The following is a 20,502-nucleotide window of genomic DNA, read 5'->3' on the forward strand; positions in this document are numbered from 1 at the left end:
GATTTCCAATTCACCCGTTCCTCTGAGGGCTTCTGGAGTATTATGGCCTTCAACTGCACAATTTCACTCATGCCTCCATCCTACATATTGCGGGTTACGTTGCTCTTTGTGAGCTATTCCTGGGTTGTGAGGCCCATTTTGAATTATGGAGGAAACTATTCTGCCTCATCCCTCGTAGCCAAGAGGGATCAATATTTGAAGTGGGCGGAGCCGAGGTATGGCGCATCGCCGGGACCGGATACCTGACCGGCATGCTGAAGAAGGCATCTAAAGAGTGGCCTTCCGAATGGTTTTATATCGAGGACATCGCCCTTCCTGACCCAGTCCAAATGGGTCTTCCTGAGTTTTCAAGCATTCCGTTGAAGAAACGCCACAGCTGGCGCCCTCGGAGCCTCAAGGAGGAAGATAGCACGGAAGTCCGTCAATTGATGAGCAAGATAAAGACGCTCGCTCAGTCCGGATTATCAGTGGTTGAGGTAATGGTGACCACCATAGTACGAAGGGTTCATCCACTCAAATACAGAAGGCTCCCCATGTGGCACTATAATGGGGAAGATGATGCCTCCCGTTGCGGTCGGAAGGGTCCGGACACCCCCGCCGCTTTGGCCAAAGTACTAGCCGAACTATACAAAGGGGAGAAAGAGGAGTTCATTTGCATTCAGCGCCGAGATGGATTTTCCATGTACAATCCTCCCAGCTGGGTGAGTTACAATCTCACTACTCTTCTCAATTTACTCCCTGAGTCACATTCCATGAACATTAAACCGTCCATTTGTAACAGGAATTGTCGGAGTAATGGTCCATGGGTAGCCTCACCCGAGTCCCTTGGCACATCAAAACTTCGGCCGGCTTCGTCCCATAAAGACCCCAGTTAAAAGCTCCGCCCTCCTGGGGCCAACTAGCTTAGAGGCCGGCCACCGGAGGATGGCCAAAGCACCAGAAGACGGTGCTGGGAGCGGCCGGCCCCAGCAGGCCGGCTCCCAGAGAGGGCGGCCATCTAGAGCCCTCAGAGTCTGAGCCCCCATCAAGAGTACAAGATAGCACATGGCTACAGTGAAACACGTCGCCCTCGAATCCCGGGACGAGCGTGGCTACAGTGCCCCGTACAGGCAGAGATCTCCGCACGGCGTGGCACTATGCCATGCCCCCCTGACGTCGCTCCGAGCAGGCGGAGTCCTGTTCCCCACGACGACCTATCGGTACGGCCTGCCGTCGGCGGGCCCTATCGGGCAGAGACTCCATAGAAGATGGCGGAAGCCCAACCGGATAGACTCGGGGGGGAGGGGGGGTTGGTGGCCTCCAGCAGGCGGCCGTCCCTTGCCCCGAGGCAAGCATGCCATTAAGCTGATGAGACCAGGTGTGGCTACAGTGAACTCCCACCAGGTGGCGGGACTATAGCCACACTAGGATGACCAAGCCCTCGTCATCAACGGCACGGCTACAGTAAGCAGCCACCAACCAGGCGGCGGGCCCCAATGGTCGGCGGAGAAGCTGGAGGCTGGAGACACTAACAGCCGGACCCAGCACCCGGACGGATTACCATTGTACCCCTGGGGGGTAGGTCTATATAAACCCCCCAGGGCACCCATGCAAAGGGTTCCAACTCTGATAGAACTAGCTAGTCACCTAGGGCAGGAAAGAGCTAGCATTGCCTTGTCCTACCTCTAGACACAGCTCAAGGAGCATCTTGTATCACTAGTGCCTTAGTGATCATGCGGAGACCCCGCAGAGCAGGAGTAGGGGTATTATCTCCATGGAGAGCCCCCAACCTGCATAAAGTTTGTCGGCGTACGTGTCTACGCATAATCACGCTTCCAGGCACCGGCGACGTTCTACTCGCTCCCACCATGATAAGCCATCCTTTGGCATATGTCACACCCAACCCCCGACATTTGGCGCCCACCATGGGGCGAGGTGCATCGTCTTCCGAAGATCTACTCTGGACGAGAACCCTATTCCTTCATGGCGAGCAAAGCCAGCCCAGCACGCCTGACGGCGTCAGCGCCAACACGCTGCACGACGCGGAGATCGCCTGCGTGGCGAGCTGCCTTGCCGACCTCGTCGGCGAGATCGACCTGTCCGACGAGCCAGCCTCCGACACTGGCACTAGCTGCCCTGAGAGCTGCCTCGTCAGCCTCCTCGACCAGCTCCATGTCACCAGCGAGCCTGCTGTGGACCTGGAGTCTGTTGGCTCTACCGATCCGATGATCATCGACTCCGACATGGCGTCATTCGACGCGTTACCCATCAATGTGGTGGTCTACGACGAGTCGCCTCCTCGCGAGCACAGCGGCGGGAGCATCGTCACGGAGGTGCTCATCATCAACAGTGGAGAGCACTCGGACGAGCACGCTCGAGACCCTCTCGACGCGGCTCTGCACGACCTAACAGTGCCCATCCCAAAGGGTGCGGATGCTGAGGTGCTAGAGGCACGCCGCATCCAGCTTCTAGAGAGCGCTGGCCGCCTGGCCAGCATGCGCTGTCTCTCGGACGCCTACCGAAGCGAGATGGATTGAGCCGTGGGTGGCACGCTGGCTCCTGAGGGGCCTAGCCGCCTCGGCACGGTTCGGCAGCATGGCGCGACCGTCGCCAGCATGTTCGGGGCGGAGAGCCCCGTCTATGCTACGCCTGCAGAGAACATCCGGGCCGCCCAGGCGATGACGGATGAGCTGGACAAATACAATGGCGATGAGCGCCGCCACATGACGGAGCGAGTCCAGCAGCTCCTAGATGCGGCCGCTGCGCAACACGAAGCCGCCTGCCGCGCTGAAGCCCCAGCCCGACAAAACAACGAGCCGCCCCCTTGCCAAGATCATGGGGCAACATCCCAGACACCGACTGGTGGCGCCCGCAGAGGAAGGGGCAACGAGCTGGCTGCTAGCCGTAGCCGGACGCGCCTCTCCATCGAGCGAGACGAAGACGGCCGCCCACATGTGGTGGAGCAGCGAGGCGACCTACCGCCTCCTCCGCCTCGTGGAGCAAGGCACCCCACTCCGCCTCCTGTCACGCACCCGACACTCGGCGACCTCCTTGGCCGCCGAGAGGGAGTCAGAGAAAATGACGCCCGCCATCGGATCGATCGCCTCAACCGATCCCTGGCGCTAGAAGAAGAGGACGCTCTGGGCCCGCCCTACTTTGGCCCCCGAATCCGAGATGAGCCCTTCCCCAAAGGGTTCACTCTCCCGCGAGATACGCCGAAATACACCGGCTCCATGAAGCCGGAGGACTGGCTGGTCGATTACTCCATGGCCGTCAGTACATCGAACGGCAACAAGCGCGTTGCCGTGAAGTACGTCCCGCTCATGCTTCAAGGCACTGCCCGGACGTGGCTCAACAGCCTGAAGCCCCGCAGCATCAACAGGTGGGTGGATTTCACCGAGGCCTTCATCCGCAACTTCACCAGCATGTACAAGCGACCTCCCAAGCCCTGACAACTCTCCTTGTGCATCCAAGGGCCCAGCAAATCGACTCACGACTACCTCACGCGCTGGTCCGAGCTGCGCAACTCCTGCGAGGGCGTGCACGAGGTACAGGCCATCGAGTACTTCACCGCCGGGTGCCGAGAAGGCACCCTCCTCAAGCACCGGCTTCTCTGCGATGAGCCTGCGACTCTCGACGAACTGTTAATCATCGTCGACAAGCACACCACGGCCGACTCCTCCATGAAGGCGGAGATCTTAGTCGATGCATCCAGCAAGGTAGCACCTCAGGCTCCTCGGACTCCGGCTGGCGAGACCAGTCGGAGACATCCCCCAAGCGATAACAAGCGAAAGGCCACCGAACTGGCTTCCAACAGCCAGCAGGTGGCGACAGTCGAGGATCAGCAGCCGGAGGGGCAGCCAGCGCCCAAGCGTCAGAAGGGCAGCAAGCCCAACTGGCTGCCCGCCTTCTCGTACGAGCAGACCCTTGCTGCTCCCTGCAAGTTCCACAGCGGCACAAAGACGTCCAACCACACCACTCGGAAGTGTCATTGGCTCACCAGGATTGCTAAGGGAGATGGCCTCCTACCTCCTCCGCCTGTCGACCCGCCACCTCCTCCGCCCCAGCAGCCGGTGGCCCGGCCAGTCGGCGCCATTCAAGATGAGTATCCTGCAGAGCATGGAGCCTATGTCGTGTTCACTAGTATGGCCGACGATAGGCGCAGCAGACGGCAACAACAGCAAGAGGTGCACACAATAGCCTTAAGCACCCCGGAGTTCATGCACTGGTCCGAGAAGCCCATCAGCTGGAGCAGGGCCGACCATCCGGAAGTAATGCCTTCCCCGGTTCCTATGCCTTAGTCTTGGATGCCACCCTTGCAACAGAAAGGCAAGCAACACGTTTCTCCATGGTCTTGATAGATGGCGGAAACAACATAAACATCCTGTACCATGACACAATGGAGAAGTTGGGAATCAAGCAGAGGCAGCTCCTCCCCAGACGAACTGTATTCCATGGCATAGTTCCTGGCCTTTCCTGCTCACCAATCGGCAAGACCCAGATTGATGTCCTCTTTGGAGACAAGAATAATTTTCGCCGAGAGCCAGTTTGGTTCTAGGTGGTGGACCTAGAGAGCCCTTACCATGCACTGCTTGGCCGACCTGCCCTAGCCAAGTTCATGGCGGTCCCCCACTATGCCTACCTCAAGATGAATATGCCGAGTACCAAGGGAATCCTAACTGTAGTTGGAGACTACAAGAAGTCAGTTGCCTATGCCGCGGACAGTAGCCGGCTGGCTGAGTCCCTCGTGATTGCGGCTGAGAAGTGGCTCCTGGATCGGGTGGTGGCGATGGCAGGCAAGAAGCCGGAAATTTCACCCACCCCCAAGGTGCCGGACATGGAGGGCTCGTTCAAACCGGCAAAAGAAACCAAGAAAATACCCTTGGACCCAGAGCACCCGAAGAGGCACGCTGTCGTAGGTGCGAACCTAGACAGCAAATAGGAAAGCGAGCTTGTCGATTTCCTCCGTGAGAATCGGGACATCTTCGCATGGTCTCCCAAAGACATGTCGGGTGTTCAGACAGATTTCCCGAGCACAAACTACATGTCCGACCTGACGTCAAGCCGATCAGGCAGCCCTTGCGCTGCCTGTCGGAAGAGAAGAGAAGAGTTGTTGGAGAAGAGATAGCCCGACTTCTGGCAGCCGGATTCATCATGAGAGTGTTCTTTCCAGAATGGCTTGCCAACCCAGTCCTAGTGTTAAAGAAGAACAAGCAATGGCACATGTGTATTGACTATACCAGCCTTAACAAGGCTTGTCCCAAAGATCCGTTTGCCCTACCAAGGATTGATCAAGTGATAGACTCCACAGCTGGATGCGAGCTGTTGAGTTTCTTGGATGCATATTCAGGCTACCATCAGATAAAACTGAACCCGGCCGACAGGCTGAAGACCGCCTTCATCACACCATTTGGAGCCTTCTGCTACCTGACCATGACGTTCGGCCTGCGCAATGCCGGCGCCACCTTTCAGTGTTGCATGCAGAAGTGCCTCCTCAAACAGCTCGGCAGAAATGCCCATGTCTATGTGGATGATGTGGTGGTGAAGACGGAGAAGCGCGACACGCTGCTAGAAGATCTCAAGGAAACCTTTGAGAACCTGCGCCGATTCCAGATCAAGCTCAACCCGGAGAAATGCGTCTTTGGAGTACCAGCCGGCCAGCTTCTCGGCTTCCTGGTCTCAGAGCGCGGCATAGAGTGCAACCCTGTGAAGATCAAGGCGATTGAGAGGATGGAAGTACCCACCCGACTGCTGGACATGCAGAAATTCACCGGCTGCTTGGCATCAGTTAGCCGTTTCATCAGCCGGCTGGCGAGAAGGCTCTTCCCTTGTACCAACTCATGAAGAAGACCACTTTTTTTGAGTGGAACGACAAGGCGGACGAGGCATTTCTCCAACTCAAGAAGATGTTGGCAACTCCTCCTATCCTGGCGGCTCCGACTGAGAAGGAGCCCATGCTCCTCTACATTGCAGCCACCAGTCGGGTTGTCAGCATAGTCATGGTGGTAGAGCGCAAGGAGGAGGACAGAGCATTGCTGGTCTAGAGAACGGTGTATTACTTGAGCGAAGTACTGTCCGCCTCCAAGCAAAACTACCCACACTACCAGAAGATGTGCTACGGCTTGCACTTTGCCGCCAAGAAGCTGAAGCCTTACTTTCAAGAGCACCCAATAACCGTCGTCTGCACGACTCCGCTTGCTGAGATCATCGGGAGCCGAGATGCCTCTGGCCGAGTGGCCAGGTGGGCTATTGATCTGGCCCCTTACACCATCTACTACCAGCCTCGCACCGCCATCAAGTCACAAGTGCTGGCCGACTTCCTCGTCGACTGGGCCGAGACCCAATATTTGCCGCCCGCACCGGACTCCACCCATTGCCGGATGCATTTTGATGGCTCAAAAATGCGCACCGGTTTGGGAGCCGGCGTCGTCCTCACCTCTACCAAGGGAGACAAGCTCAAATACGTGCTGCAAGTCCACTTCGTCGCCTCCAACAACGTAGCTGAATATGAGTTACTCATACACGGGCTCCGGCTTGCCAAGGAACTCGGCACGGATCCTGTGCTATGGTGACTCCGACTTGGTGGTCCAGCAGTCGTCAGGCGACTGGGACGCCAAGGATGCAAACATGGCAAGCTACCGCTTCCTCGTGCAGCAACTCAGCGAATACTTTGACGGGTGCGAGTTCCTTCACGTGCCAAGAAACGACAACAAGCAAGCAGATGCCTTGGCACGGATTGGCTCCACCCGACAAGCAATACCAGCCGGTGTCGCCCTATGCCGCCTTCTCAAGCCGTCTGTCAAGCCATCTCCTAATTCAGACTCCATCTTTGTGCCGGCCCCTCCTGAAGCAGTCGGATCTGACTTGACAGTCCCAGCGGCCGGCACAAGGATTTCGGCAGGCGGCCCGGGGACTGCTGCGGCCGCACCCGGCTCGGGGACTCGAGAGCCCGGCTCGGGGACTTCAGCAGTCGGCCCGGGGACTTCTTCAGCACATCAGGCGGAAGCAGCTGCCAACCCGCCGCCTCCCGGCCCAACCGCCCTCATACAAGTTGCAGTGGTGGCAGTCAAAGAAATTACAGCACCATCTTGGGCTCAGCCAATCCTCAAGTTCTTGGTGAATAAAGAGCTGCCGACTGATGAGATCTCAGCCCGACAAGTGCAAAGGTGAGCAGCAGCTTACACCATAGTCAACAGAGAGCTCGTGCGACGAAGTGTCACCGGGGTTTATCAGCGCTACGTGGAGCCGGACCAAGGCCAAGCAATCCTCAGGGATATCCACCAAGGCGAGTGCGGCCACCACGCGGCTTCAAGATCACTTGTGGCCAAGGCTTTCCGCCATGGGTTCTTCTGGCCGACTGCTCTAGAAGAAGCCAACGAACTAGTCCAGAAGTGTCAAGGGTGTCAGAGGTTCCGCTCCAAGCCACATCTGCCGGCTTCTGCACTCAAGACCATCCCCATAGCCTGGCCCTTTGTTGTTTGGGTGCTGGAAATGGTAGGACCATTCAAGACAGCCCGTGGTGGCATGACTCATTTGCTTGTCGCTGTGGACAAGTTCACCAACTGGATAGAGGCAAAACCAATCAAGAAGCTGAATGGGCCGACTGCCGTGACCTTCATCGCCGACATCACCACGTGATACGTCATACCACATAGCATCATCACCGACAATGGCACCAACTTCGCCAAAGGAGCCTTGGCTCGTTTGTGCGCAACGCAGGGCATCCACCTGGACTTAGCGTCTGTTGCCCACCCGCAGTCAAATGACCAAGTGGAACATACAAACGGCCTCATTCTGTCCGGCCTCAAGCCCGGACTAGTCGAGCCTCTGGAGCGTTCGGCCGGCTGCTGGCTCGACGAGCTGCCGGCCGTCCTCTAGAGCTTGCGCACAACTCCGAACAAGTCAACCGGCTTCACGCCCTTCTTCCTCATCTACGGTGCCGAAGCCGTCATCCCGACAGACATCGAGTTCCACTCCCGAAGAGTCACCATGTACACCGAGGAGGACGCCAAGGAGGCGCGAGAAGACGGTGTCGACTTGCGGGAGGAAGGCCGGCTGTTGGCACTCAGTCGGTCGGCCATCTACCAGCAGAGTCTGCGCCGATACTACAACCACAAGGTGAAGCTAAGATCCTTCCTGGAGGGAGACCTTGTGCTCCGACTAATCCAGCGAACAGCCAGACAACACAAGCTCTCGGCACCTTGGGAAGGCCCTTTCATCATCAGTAAGGTGTTGGGCAACGATTCCTACTATCTGATCGATGCCCAGAAGTCCAGAGTGCGCAAGACAGATGATTCAGGCAAAGAGACAGAGAGGCCATGGAACACAAACCTCCTCCGAAGGTTTTACAGTTGAAAGCAGTATGTATCATGCTACCTTTTGTACTATGTATAAAGACTCCGTGTCCCCTGAGAAGAGCTCGGGGACTACCCTCTTTTACCTATATGATAAGTGTTGTGCCTATAAGTATGTATAGTTTTATTTCCGCCTGGCACCGGGTTCGACCAATCGGCCCGGAGGCTTGCCACTTTCTGCTATATGCCGCCTCTTGCAGCCTGACAAGTTGTGTGTCTGCACCCAAACTTCCTTTGTCGGAAGCCACAGCTCGCAGAGCGACTGTATGGCGGGCAGGGGTTGCAAAACAGTGCCTCACATGAAAAACGACTAAGGAAGAATTGCATATAGCAGAGGCCGACATCGCACCTAGTTGTCCGGCTGCCGAGCAGCCGGTCGGCCGACCTCTGCTTTTATTACCAACGCTCCGAATGGCTAAGTACTGGCCCTCCCACAAACAGCTAAAAGTACTCAACCCAGCCACAGTCCGCAGAGCGGCTGCCTGGCTGGCAAGAGGATAGCCAAGGGAGGGCGGCAAAGAAAAAAACCAAGGAGCAAAAGGAAAGAAAAACTAGAGGTCGACGCAGCAAGCATAAGCAATGATAGAATATTTACAAGGATAAAGGCCTACCGGCCGGCATTCAGACAAAGTTCGGCATACACCCTGCGGGTGGAACTGAAATTTAACCAAGTTGTCCAAGACTCTAGTAAAACAAGGGAAAAGAGAAAATCCTAAGGAGCAGCAGAAGGTTCCGGCTGGGCGGTGCCGGTTGGTGCAGCAGAAGGCTTCGGCTGAACGCTGGAGTCGGCTGTCCCGCCTGACACGACAGGCGGCTCCGTCTGGGCAGAAGAGTTGGCAGCGGCAGCGGTGGAGGGCTAGAGGATGGAGTCGGTGGCATCCGTCGGAGGAACGGGTGGCTGGTCGATTCCTACCTGGCCGTCTAGAGTAGCAGTCGGCGCCCCAGTGCACGGCTCGTTTCTTGAGGCCCGGTTAGACTGGGGCTGACTGTCCACCCCGACCTTCGGCAGGTCGATGTCGCTCTCCTCCTCCTCCTCCTCCCCTTCTTCCCCTTCATTGCTGGAGTCGATGACTTCAGCCGAATCTTCGCTATCCTCCGGGTTCAGCCCGAGCCACTCCTGTGGCGCTTCGGCGCCTTCCTCGACCACCTCCGGGACAAAGACGCTGGTGTCGGTGAAGTCGGCGATCGCCGCCGCCCTGTTGATGAGCTCGGCTTCCACCACCGCCAGCTCCTCCTGCGCCTCCAGCCGGAATGTGGTTAACTGGGCTAGATCCAGCCCAGGGTACCACGCCTTGACGAATTCAAAGGCCCGACGTGCTCCTGCCAGGGCTGCCGAGCCTTTCCAGGCTTCCAGCCGGCCGGCCACCACCTCCAGCCAGTCGGCAGTCCGACTTGGGTTGCGTGGGGCCGGCAGGCCTGGCCAGAGGGCGGAGACCGCCTAGGCCCCGATACGCTGAAGGCGGTGCAACATTTGATGGGAAGGCCGAAGGAGGGCCTGGATGCTAAGGATCTGCTCACCAAGAGTCCGGGGGGCGTCAGCAACGATCTGCACGCCCTCCGCCCTTCGCTCCTTGCACTGGGCCTCGATCATCTGGATCGCGGAAACATAGTGGCCCGGGAAGAAGTCTGCTTGGGCAGAAGAAAAGAGAAAGGCCAAAGTTATAAGCAAGGGATCGGCCTGGATATGGGCCGACAGTTCGAAACAAGAAACCAAAAGAATGAAGCTTACCATCAACCAAGTCTTCAGTACTGCTGAAGCATGCCATCATTTGGGCTTCCTTGTCGGTCCAGGCGGAGCGCTCGACCTCAAACTCGGCGAGGAGGTCGGCCTCCTTCGTCTTCACCTCCAATTGGGCCGCCTTGAGGGCCTCCGCCTGTTTAGCAAGCTGATTGGCCAGCCGGTCCCGCTCTTCGGCCAACTTGCTGCACTCCGCCTCCTTGCCACGCAGGAAAGTGTTGGCTTCGCCCAGCTACTGCTGCAAGGTGGCATTGGCCTCTGAAGAAAGAAAGAAAAGGAAGAACATCAGTCATGTAACAAAGCAGGTGCAGCTAACCGGGGAGATTCAGGATTCAGCCCGACTGCTTAGCAGTCAGCCCGAACCTCGGGGACTACACCCCGTGGGTGCACTGGAGCACCCCCGCGGAATAAAGAAACAAAAGCTCACTCCGGCTCTCGGACAGATGGCCAGTCTGCGTCTCCAGCTCCTGAACCCTGGAGTTGTAGGCGACCGCTCGGAGGTTGTGGTAGTCCCGCGAAAGGGAATATCGGACAAAATCAACATTCAACTCCGACAAGATAAAGTTCCGGACCGCCTGCTCAGCAGCCGGCCCGAAACTTGGGGACTACACCCGTTGGGTGTGCTAGCGCGCCCCCATGAAAGTTGAAAGAAGATCAAAGGAAAGAAGAAGAAGGAAGCTTACGCGGATAGCAGCTCGCGACTCCAGGAATGCCTCGTTACAGCGCCTGAGGGCTTCGGCTTCGGCCCGGAACTTGGCCTGGACGTCAAGGGACGCCTGGTTCAGGGCGCTCGTCCCGCGTCCATGCACCCAGCGGTCGGCGTGGCGCTGGATGCCTCGGTGTCGGGGACCGACAAGCTCGCGGCTCTAGTCTCCAACGGTCACGGCACCGAGGCCACCTTCTCAAGACGGCGGCGCACGGGTGTGCAGACCTGAGGAGTTAGGTCCATTGCCACTATGTTCTCAGCCGGTGGCACTGGTGGCTCGGCCGGCTGCTTGACCCGCGGTTTGCTAGTCGGTGGCGGCAGCGGCACGAAGACGTCAGGCATGGCCACATCGCCGCCCTCCCTCTCCATGACCGGGTGCTCACCGCCGGCTCCCCCGGTCGTTGCTTCAAACTCCGGCGGAGGTGGCGCGGTGTTCAGTGGCGTCACAAGCAGCAGCTCCTGGTGACGCGCGGCCTCTGCGAGCCGCTCCCTCTCCGGGGCTTCGGCCTTCGCCTGCGCTAGCCTCCTCGCTATGGAGGCTGCGGCCTTGTCCGCCTCCGCCTTCGCCAAGTGGTCGACCTCTTCATCGCGCGCCTCCCGCGTGTTCCGCTCTGTCGCCTCCCGAAGGTCGGCGGCCGGATCGATCCGCCGACAGGTGGAGGAGGTCGTCACCGACCTGATGACCGAGTCGACGCCCGACTTCTTAAGGGTGAGAGGGGCCCTGAGATATGAAGACACGACAAGGAATTTACTTTTAGGCCGGATCAACAGAAGGAGTGAAGTCCAGAGAAAGACACTTACGCCGATACCATGACGGGCACCTTCGGCTGCCTCTGATACTTGGCCGCCTTGGCTGCGGCCTCTTGCCGCCTGGTCGCTGCGGCCGGGTTCTTGGGCTTCTTCGGAGCACTGCCGAACAGGGCAGTGCCTTGCTTCCGTTTACGCTTGCCGGTGCAGGCGGGCGGCCCTGCAGAGGGGCCGGCGCCAGTGTTGGCCGTGCTCCGAGTGGGGCGCGGCTCGTCCTCATCATCGTCGTCGTCGGGCCAGGTCTCCACGCTGCCGCCTTCCTCGGTGCCGCCTACTCCGCCGCCACCGCCGCCTATTGCGTCGTCCGCCAGGGCGGCCGCCCCCAAGTCGGGGTCATCTTCGTCGCTCACCGCTCTGTCCGGGTGGTAGTCACCACCCGACCCCACGATGGCGGCCGCTGCCGCGGACATGTAAATGTGCACTCATGAGAGGAGTCAAATCACAAGAAAAGCAGGACCAAAAGACAAATCTAAAGGAAGAAATCGAGGGACTTACGGCAGGCGGCGTTTTATGGCGGGGGTACGACCGCTTCCCGTACCGCCAGTCTTCCTCCGACACCTTGAGGTCGGAGATCTCATTCATCATATGTGCCACCTCGGCAGGCGGCATCCCTTTCTTGCACAGCCGGCATGGGTCGCGGTGCCCGCCCATCCGAAAGATCGAATGAGGGCGGCTCTGGAGCGGGAGGATTCGGCGCTCAACAAAGGCGACGAGGAGGTCGGAGGCCAAGAGGCCCTCCGACTCCTAGAGCACTCGGAGTCGGCCGATGGCGGCCACCGCGTCCGTTGACACCGGTTTCGGTTTGTACCCCCAGTTGGGCCGGAGCCCGGTGGGGGGCCGGCCTTGTAGGGCGGCAGGTTGAGGAAGTCGGCAGCAGGATCTACGTTATCGACGTAGAAGTAGGATTGCTGCCACATCTTCACCGACTGGGCTAGCTTGATGACTGGGAACGTGTTCCTCTTCGCCGGCCGGCGCATGATGACGTAGCCGCCACACTCGGCCGTCGTGTCCTTGGCGGAGGTGCCGAGCTTCTCGTAGAAGAACGCTCCCCACAACTCGATTGTGGGGAGGATGCCGATGTAGCCCTTGCACGCCATGACCAAGGCGAAGAGCAGGGTCATGGAATTGGGCGTCAGATGATGAGGTTGGAGGTGGTTGAAGTCGAGGAACGAGCGGAAGAAGCCGCTCGCCGGGAGGCCGAAGCCGCAAAGGAAGTGCGAGCGGAAGACGACCCGCTCGTCCCCCTGCGGCGCCGGCGAGATCTCCGTCTCCGGCGGCACCCGCGCCTTGACGAATGCCGCGCTGGGCATCCGGCGCGTGTCACGAAGGAAGGTGATGTGGTCTTCAATGACCGTCGAGCCGTCCTAGTCGCCGACCTTCTCGCGCGCCATGGCTTTGGTCGGGGCTGCGGGAGGGGCAAGAGCGCAGTGGCGGCGGCGGCAGCAACAGCACCATGGCAAGAGGCAGCAAGAGCGAGAGGAGGAAGAAGGAGTGGGAGGGAGCGCGTGTGCCCTGTCATACTCCTTCCTCCCCCTACTTATATCCCTCGGGCTGTGAAGCCAAGGGGACGGGAAGTGGGTCGTGGGATTAACTGTCCCCATGACCCCACGACCCCACGTTTGCCACCACACTTACTACGCCATGAATGCCCACGGGAATCGCAACCGCCCGCCTCGGCATAGCGGATCCGCCCACGTGCCGAGGCCCGGTGGTGGCGGACCCGGCCCACTGTCACGTCCCATCAGGAGCGTGGGATGGCAGGCTGGCTGGGCTGGCATGCGCCGCGTGGCATTCCCATGGCGGGCGGCGGCCTGGAAAGCTTAGCAGGCACGCCACCTTTTCTCCCGCCGTGAAGTTCGAAATTGGCCAACGACCCCGTCTTGTCAAAGCCGGCCTCAGAGGCTGGTGCGCCGCAAGTCGGACCGAGGTGTCAGTGCGCCGCAAGGCGGATCATAGCACTCTCTGGAGCTCGGTGAGGGGGGAAGCCACTGAGTCTTCACGGTGCCTCGACCGTGACGCCTCGCCGGCTTCGGGGACTACCGTCGGAGTAATGGGCCACGGGTAGCCTCACCCGAGTCCCTTGGCACATCAAAACTTCGGTCGACTTCGTCCCATAAAGACCCCAGTTAAAAGATCCGCCCTCCTGGGGCCGGCTAGCTTAGAGGCCGACCACCGGAGGACGGCCAAAGCACTAGAAGACGGTGCTGGGAGCAGCCGGCTCCAGCAGGCCGGCTCCCAGAGAGGGCGGCCATCCGGCACCCTCAGAGTCTGAGCCCCCATCAAGAGTACAAGATAGCGCATGCTACAGTGAAACACGTCGCCCTCGAATCCCGGGATGAGCGTGGCTACAGTGCCCCGTACATGCGGAGATCTCCGCACGGCGTGGCACTGTGCCATCTCCCCCCTGACGTTGCTCCGAGCAGGCGGAGTCCTGTTCCCCATGACGACCTATCGGTACGGCCTGCTGGCGGAGGGCCCTATCGGGCAGAGACTCCGTAGAAGACGACGGAAGCTCAACCAGACAGACTGGGGGGGGGGGCTCCAGTAGGCGGCCATCCCTTGCCCCAAGGCAAGCATGCAATTAAGCTGATGAGACTAGGTGTGGCTACAGTGAAGTCCCACCAGGCGGCGGGACTGTAGCCACACTGGGATGACCAAGCCCTCATCATCAACGGCACGGCTACAGTAAGCAGCCACCAACTAGTCGGCGGGGCCCACCAGGCGGTGGGCCCCAATGGTCGGCGGAGAAGCCGGAGGCCGGAGACACTGACAGCCGGGCCCAGCACCCGGACAGATTACCATTGTTCCCCTGGGGGGTAGGCCTATATAAACCCCCCAGGGCACCCATGCAAAGGGTTCCATCTCTGATAGAACTAGCTAGTCACCTAGGGCAGGAAAGAGCTAGCCTTGCCTTCTCCTACCTCTAGACACAGCTCAAGGAGCATCTTGTATCACTAGTGCCTTAGTGATCATACGGAGGCCCCGCAGAGCAGGAGTAGGGGTATTATCTCCACGGAGAGTCCCCAACCTGTCTATGCCTAATCCCGCTTCCAGGCACCGGCGACGTTCTACTCGCTCCCACCATGATAAGCCATCCTTTGGCATATGTCGCACCCAACCCCCGACAGGAATGGCGGCAGATCACCAAGGGCCTCCACAACCCCACACCACAGCTAGAGGATCACAACTGGGACCTTGACCCCAGATTCAAAGAGGATCCAGATATATTCGTGGAGCGCGAGGATGGAGTGTTTTACCAAGCAAGCCATGACGGCACGGAAGTGGCCATCACCGCTGACTATCCCGGTCTTCTCACTGCCTCACATGTAAGTAATCAGGAGACGTTTCCTTCAAAAGAGCTTCTTCAATTTGCCTCACCCACCGCACTATCTCGTGCTCCAAAGGGGAGGCACTCGGAACGCCATCCAGCACCGGAGGCGACTCACAAGAGAGCGGTGCCTACGCCGGAAAGGCCTTTGAAGAGGAAGGCAAGTGAAAACACGGCCGAGCCTTCATTAAAGAGGTATGGCTTTTTTAAATACGCTCCTTGGCTGTCACATCAAAGTGTGACACTGCCGTTGTGTCTTATCAGGAAAAGTGTTCGCCGGTCTATGTCCGGGGATCTTGTCGGTCATGCCTCTACTAGCCAGATTCCAGACCCAAGGACCGAGGTTGATGCGGGAGTAAAACTAGATTGTCCTTCTACAGAGGATTTGGATAATGTATCCGTCACAAGTTCTAAAGTGGAAAGAGCCATGAATCATCGGCCCCGGCAGGCCACTCTTCGCAACCCCGGTTTTTTAGAAGCGGCATTCAACGCCTTCAGCTCGGGTGATGCATACATCCGAGCTGCTCAGATGGGCTTACCAGAGTCACTGACCAATATTTGAAAGATATGCGGGTAAGTACACATTTGTACAATTCTGATAATTATATACTAGTAGCCCCCGAGACTTGAAATAATTGATGCAACTGATTTAAGGATCATCGTATATCCAGGTGCTCACAGAGAAGAACAACCTGTTGTCTCAAGAGCTGGAAAAGTGTCGGACCCAGCTAGCTGCTGCTACCGCCGAACTGGAGAAATCCAAGAAGGAAGTGTCTGGTAATGTTCCCCTCTATCAAGAAAACATAATCATATACCAAGATTATTAATATAGGTGCATATCTTATGGCAGAGTCATCAGATCATCCGGGAGAGGCACCGGAAGTCGCACAAGCGAGTGGTCCAGAAGCCAAAAGGCAACTGGCCGCCGGCGAACGTATACTGACACGGGTCGGGGAGGAGAAAAACAAACTCCAGGATTCCAACACCCAGCTGGGCGTAGAACTGAAAGATGTTCGGGCCAGCTGGCTGACTCCGTGAAGGAAAATAAGAGGCTGCAAGGCGGTATATTTAGTATGTGTTCAAACTTACCTTCGCATAGTTCGGCGAGGAAAGGAACTGACAGAGTTATGTCTGTAGGTATGCTGACCGTCTGTCCCGAAGAGGAGATGTCCGGATCTTCGGGCGATCTGCTACAAGAGCTGTCGCAAATGCACGAGAGAGCTTGGCAGGTCATGCAAAGTATCGCCAAGGCCTTATGGCCATCCGACTCCCCTCCAGGAAGTATAGAGGAGCTTGTACATCTATTCAAGGGAGCGCGGCGACGCTTCCGATTATGGAAGATATCGGCCTACCGGGAAGGTGCGCGAGAGGCCTGGGCCATGGTGAAAACACGGTATACCAAACTCGACCTGAATCACATGGCCCGGGTCGGACCTTTAGGGTCAGATGGAAAAGAAATTCCCATTAGTTTGTTATATGACCAGGTACAAGTAGCCGCAAAGTATTCCCAACAGGATTGTAAGCCAGATAGCTTGTTAGATGGCATAGAGGAAGAAGTTTTTGAGTCCAAGTGACTATGTACTTCAATTGACAAATTGGTCCCTAGCCGGATTGTAAAACGATTGTCATGGCGGACCTTTTCGCTTCGACCTCTGGACCCGAAGGTGTGGAGTGTTTTCAAATATCCGCTCGGTAATATAGACCAGGGTATGCGTGGAAACCAGGCGTAGGGGTCATAGTTGCTTGAACAGACAAGTATCCAGCTAGCTATGTTATATTACATTTTGATCGTAAGAAACATCTTCCAAAGAGAATAGTTCCGTTAAAGGTTCCTTTCCCTGGGTCAGCATGCGTTAACGTGCATGTCCGAACTGTGATTGAAAAATCACAGCATACGTAACATCTGGGGGTTCATAGTGTAATGAGTAAAAAAACATCTTTAGTCCGCCGACCGAATATTCCATTGAGAACGCTAGCTTTCGGCTTCACCCACTCTGAGGTACATATCCGGATGACCCGACAGTAACAATCATAGAGGTTCTCCCTTTATGCCCTAGCCGAACTAACGGGAATGTTGGGCATAAGCACTGGAGCTAGGCAACCCAGCTTGGCCAAAACATAAGTCATATCGATGCATATAATGGCGAAGAAAAGGTACATACACGGAAAAGACACATATGTGGTTAGCTTAATGCTCGGAAAATAATAATAATAATAATAAGCTTTTGTACAAGAAGATCCCAAGTATAATTGACGTACATATTTGAGAATGTGTGCGTCGTAGGTGTATGGTTTAGCCGCACGAGAGCTTTAAGGCTAAAAAAGAAAAGGTGAAAAGAGAGGAAAAAACAAATAAATAATGGAAACAAAAGGGAGAAAGGAGACGAACGAAGAGTTTGGCGCTAGGCATAGAATCTTCGGAGTCAGGCCGCGTTCCATCAGTTCGGCTCTAGGCGATTGTCTGATGCATCACGCAGGCGGTACGCTCCTCCGGTGAGGACTTCGTCAATGATGAAGGGACCCTCCCACTTGGGCTTGAGTTTGTCCTTTTTCTTCTCCGGCAAGCGTAGAACAAGTTCACCAACATTATAAGTCTTGGCCCGTACTTCTCTGCTTTAATATCTGCGGGCCTGTTGTTGATAAAATGCGGAACAGGCTTTTGCGACGTCGCGCTCCTCCTCCAGGGCATCTAAGTTGTCCTGCCGGTCAAGCTCGGCCTCTCCCTCTTCATACATGCGCACTCAAGGTGAGTCATGAATAATGTCGCAGGGTAACACAGCCTCTGCGCTGTACACCATGAAGAAAGGTGCATATCTGATAGTGCGGTTAGTCGTGGTCCGCAGCCCCCAGAGTACGGAGTTGAGCTCCTCTACCCAGTGCTTGTCTGATTCTTTCAAAGACCGCACTAGTCTGGGCTTAATGCCGCTCATAATAAGACCATTGGCTCGCTCGACTTGGCCATTCGTTTGCGGGTGATAGACGGAGGCGTAATCGAGATTAATGCCCAGATTAGCACACCAAGTTTTCACCTCATCAGCTGTGAAATTGGAGCCATTATCAGTGATAGTGCTGTGTGGAACACCATAACGGTGCACAACACCAGATATGAAGTCTTATCACTGGTCTGGCTTCGGCCGTTTTAACTGGTTTGACCTCTATCCACTTAGTGAATTTATCCACCATAACCAACAGATATTTTTTCTTATGGCTTCCTTCTTTAAGGGGTCCGACCATATCAAGCCCCCAGACTGCAAAAGGCCAAGTGATGGGGATTGTTTGTAGAGCGATGGGTGGCATATGGCTTTGGTTGGCGAAAAGCTGTCATCCGACACAATGTTGGACAAGGTCCTGTGCATCTGCTTGGGCCATCGGCCAATAAAAACATGTACGGATGGCCTTTCTTACAAGTGCCCGAGTCGCGGCGTGGTGACCACCGAGACCGGCATGAATTTCAGCCAAGAGTTGTCGCCCTTCTTCCTCGGAGATACATCTTTGAAGTACTCCGGTAGCGCTTTTCTTGTAGAGTTCTCCGTCATGAACCTTGTAGGCTTTAGAGCATTGGACAATGCAGCGCACCTCATTCTGATCCTCAGGGAGTTCTCGCCTATTAAGGTAGTCCAAGAAGGGTTCAGTCCATGGGGCAATGACTGCCATGATGAGATGGGCCGATGGTGTTATTTCGGTGGCTAGGCCCCCGATGATATCGGTGTGTTCAGAATCTGGGGTTATAGTTGGATCCGGATTGGTGTTTCCGCTCTCCCTTTGCCACACCATGGATGGCTTGAAAAGCCTTTCCAAAAAGATATTAGGTGGGACAGGGTCATGCTTGGCACCGATGCGAGCAAGGACATCCGCCGCTTGATTACTTTCTCGAGCCACATGATGAAACTCGAGCCCCTGGAACCGAGCCGGCATTTTGAGAACGACATTACGGTAAGCCGCCATCTTTGGATCTTTAGCATCGAAATCTCCATTTATTTGAGATATTGCAAGGTTTGAATCCCCGTGCACTTACATGCGTTGTATGCCCATGGAGACAGTCATCTAAAGACCATGTAATAAGGCCTCGTATTCGGCTACATTGTTGGAGTCTGTGTATAATATTTGGAGTACATACTGAAAAGTATCTCCAGTGGGTGATGTCAGGACAACGCCCGCGCCTAGGCCTGCCAGCATTTTGGAACCATAGAAGTGCATGACCCAGTTGGAGTATGTGCCATATTCTTTAAGGAGTTTGGCCTCTGTCCATTTGGTGACGAAGTCGGCCAGTACTTGGGATTTAATGGCCCGGTGCGGTCTGTATGTTATGTCGAATGGGAGGAGCTCAACGGCCCACTTGGCAATCCGGCCTGTGGCATCGCGGTTGTTTATTATGTCATTGAGTGGTACTTCAGAGGCCACTGTGATTGAGCACTCTTGAAAGTAGTGTCGTAGCTTCCGGGATGCCATGAAGACCGTGCATGCTATTTTTTTGGTAATGAGGGTACCGGGATTTGCATGGTGTAAGGATAGTAGATACATAGTATACCGGCTTTTAAAGCGGGAATTTGTGTCTTTCCTCCTCTCATTCGATGACGAGCACCACACTCACGACTTGGTGTGTTGCCGATATGTATAATAACATGGGTTCGCCGACGTTCGTCGCGGCCTGGATTGGGTTGCTCGCTAAAAGAGCCTTTATTTCTTCCAGTCCGGCCATTGCCGCGTCCTTCCACTCAAAGTGATCGGTGCGTCGGAGAAGGCGATAAAGTGGCAATGCTAGTTCTCCTAGTCTAGAGATAAAGCGGCTTAAAGCTGCCACGCATCCCATGTAACGCCCCGGACCCGATGCGCCAGGTGTCTGCCAGCCATTCGCCATTGTTGCCATGTCATTTGCTTGCGTGTTGCATTTCATCATGTCATCATGTGCATTTCATTTTGCATACGTGTTCGTCTCATGCATCCGAGCCTTTTCCCCGTTGTCCGTTTTGCAATCCGGCACTCCTATGCCCTCCGGCGTTCCCCTTTGTCTCTCCTGTTGTGAGTGGGTATTAAACTTTCTTGGAATGGACCGAGGCTTGCCAAGTGGCCTTGGTATAGCACCGGTAGACCGCCTGTCAAGTTTCGTGCCATTTGGAGTTTGTTTGATACTCCAACGGTTATCCGGGTAACCGAAAAAGCCCCTCTCTCTTTGCAGCCCAACACCCCTTCCAAAGTGGCCCAAAACCCATCTAAACCCCCTCCATGCTCTCGGTCGTTCGATCACGATCGCGTGGCCGAAAACCGCTCCTCATTTGGACGCTCCTAACTCCCTCTACCTATAAAACTAGACCTCCCCCGAAATTTTCGGTCAAATCCCCCCAAACCCTAGATTTTTCGCCCTCCGCCGCCACCGGACGCGTCCGCGCCTCGCCGGACACGTCCGCCCCGCGCCCGCAGCCAACCAGCGCCCGACACCTGTCCCGCGCCGCCGCCTCCGCCGTCGGGCCCGCCCAGCCCGCAGCGGCCCGCGCGGCCCGCGCGCCACTGCCGCCGCCTCCCGCGCGCTGCCCTGCCGTCCCCCGCGCCGGTCCCGCGCTGCCGCCCGGCCGCGGCCTTCGCCCGCCGCCGC

The sequence above is a fragment of the Triticum dicoccoides genome, chromosome 3B, assembly GCF_002162155.2.
Source record: "Triticum dicoccoides isolate Atlit2015 ecotype Zavitan chromosome 3B, WEW_v2.0, whole genome shotgun sequence".
Lineage (NCBI taxonomy): Eukaryota > Viridiplantae > Streptophyta > Magnoliopsida > Poales > Poaceae > Triticum > Triticum dicoccoides.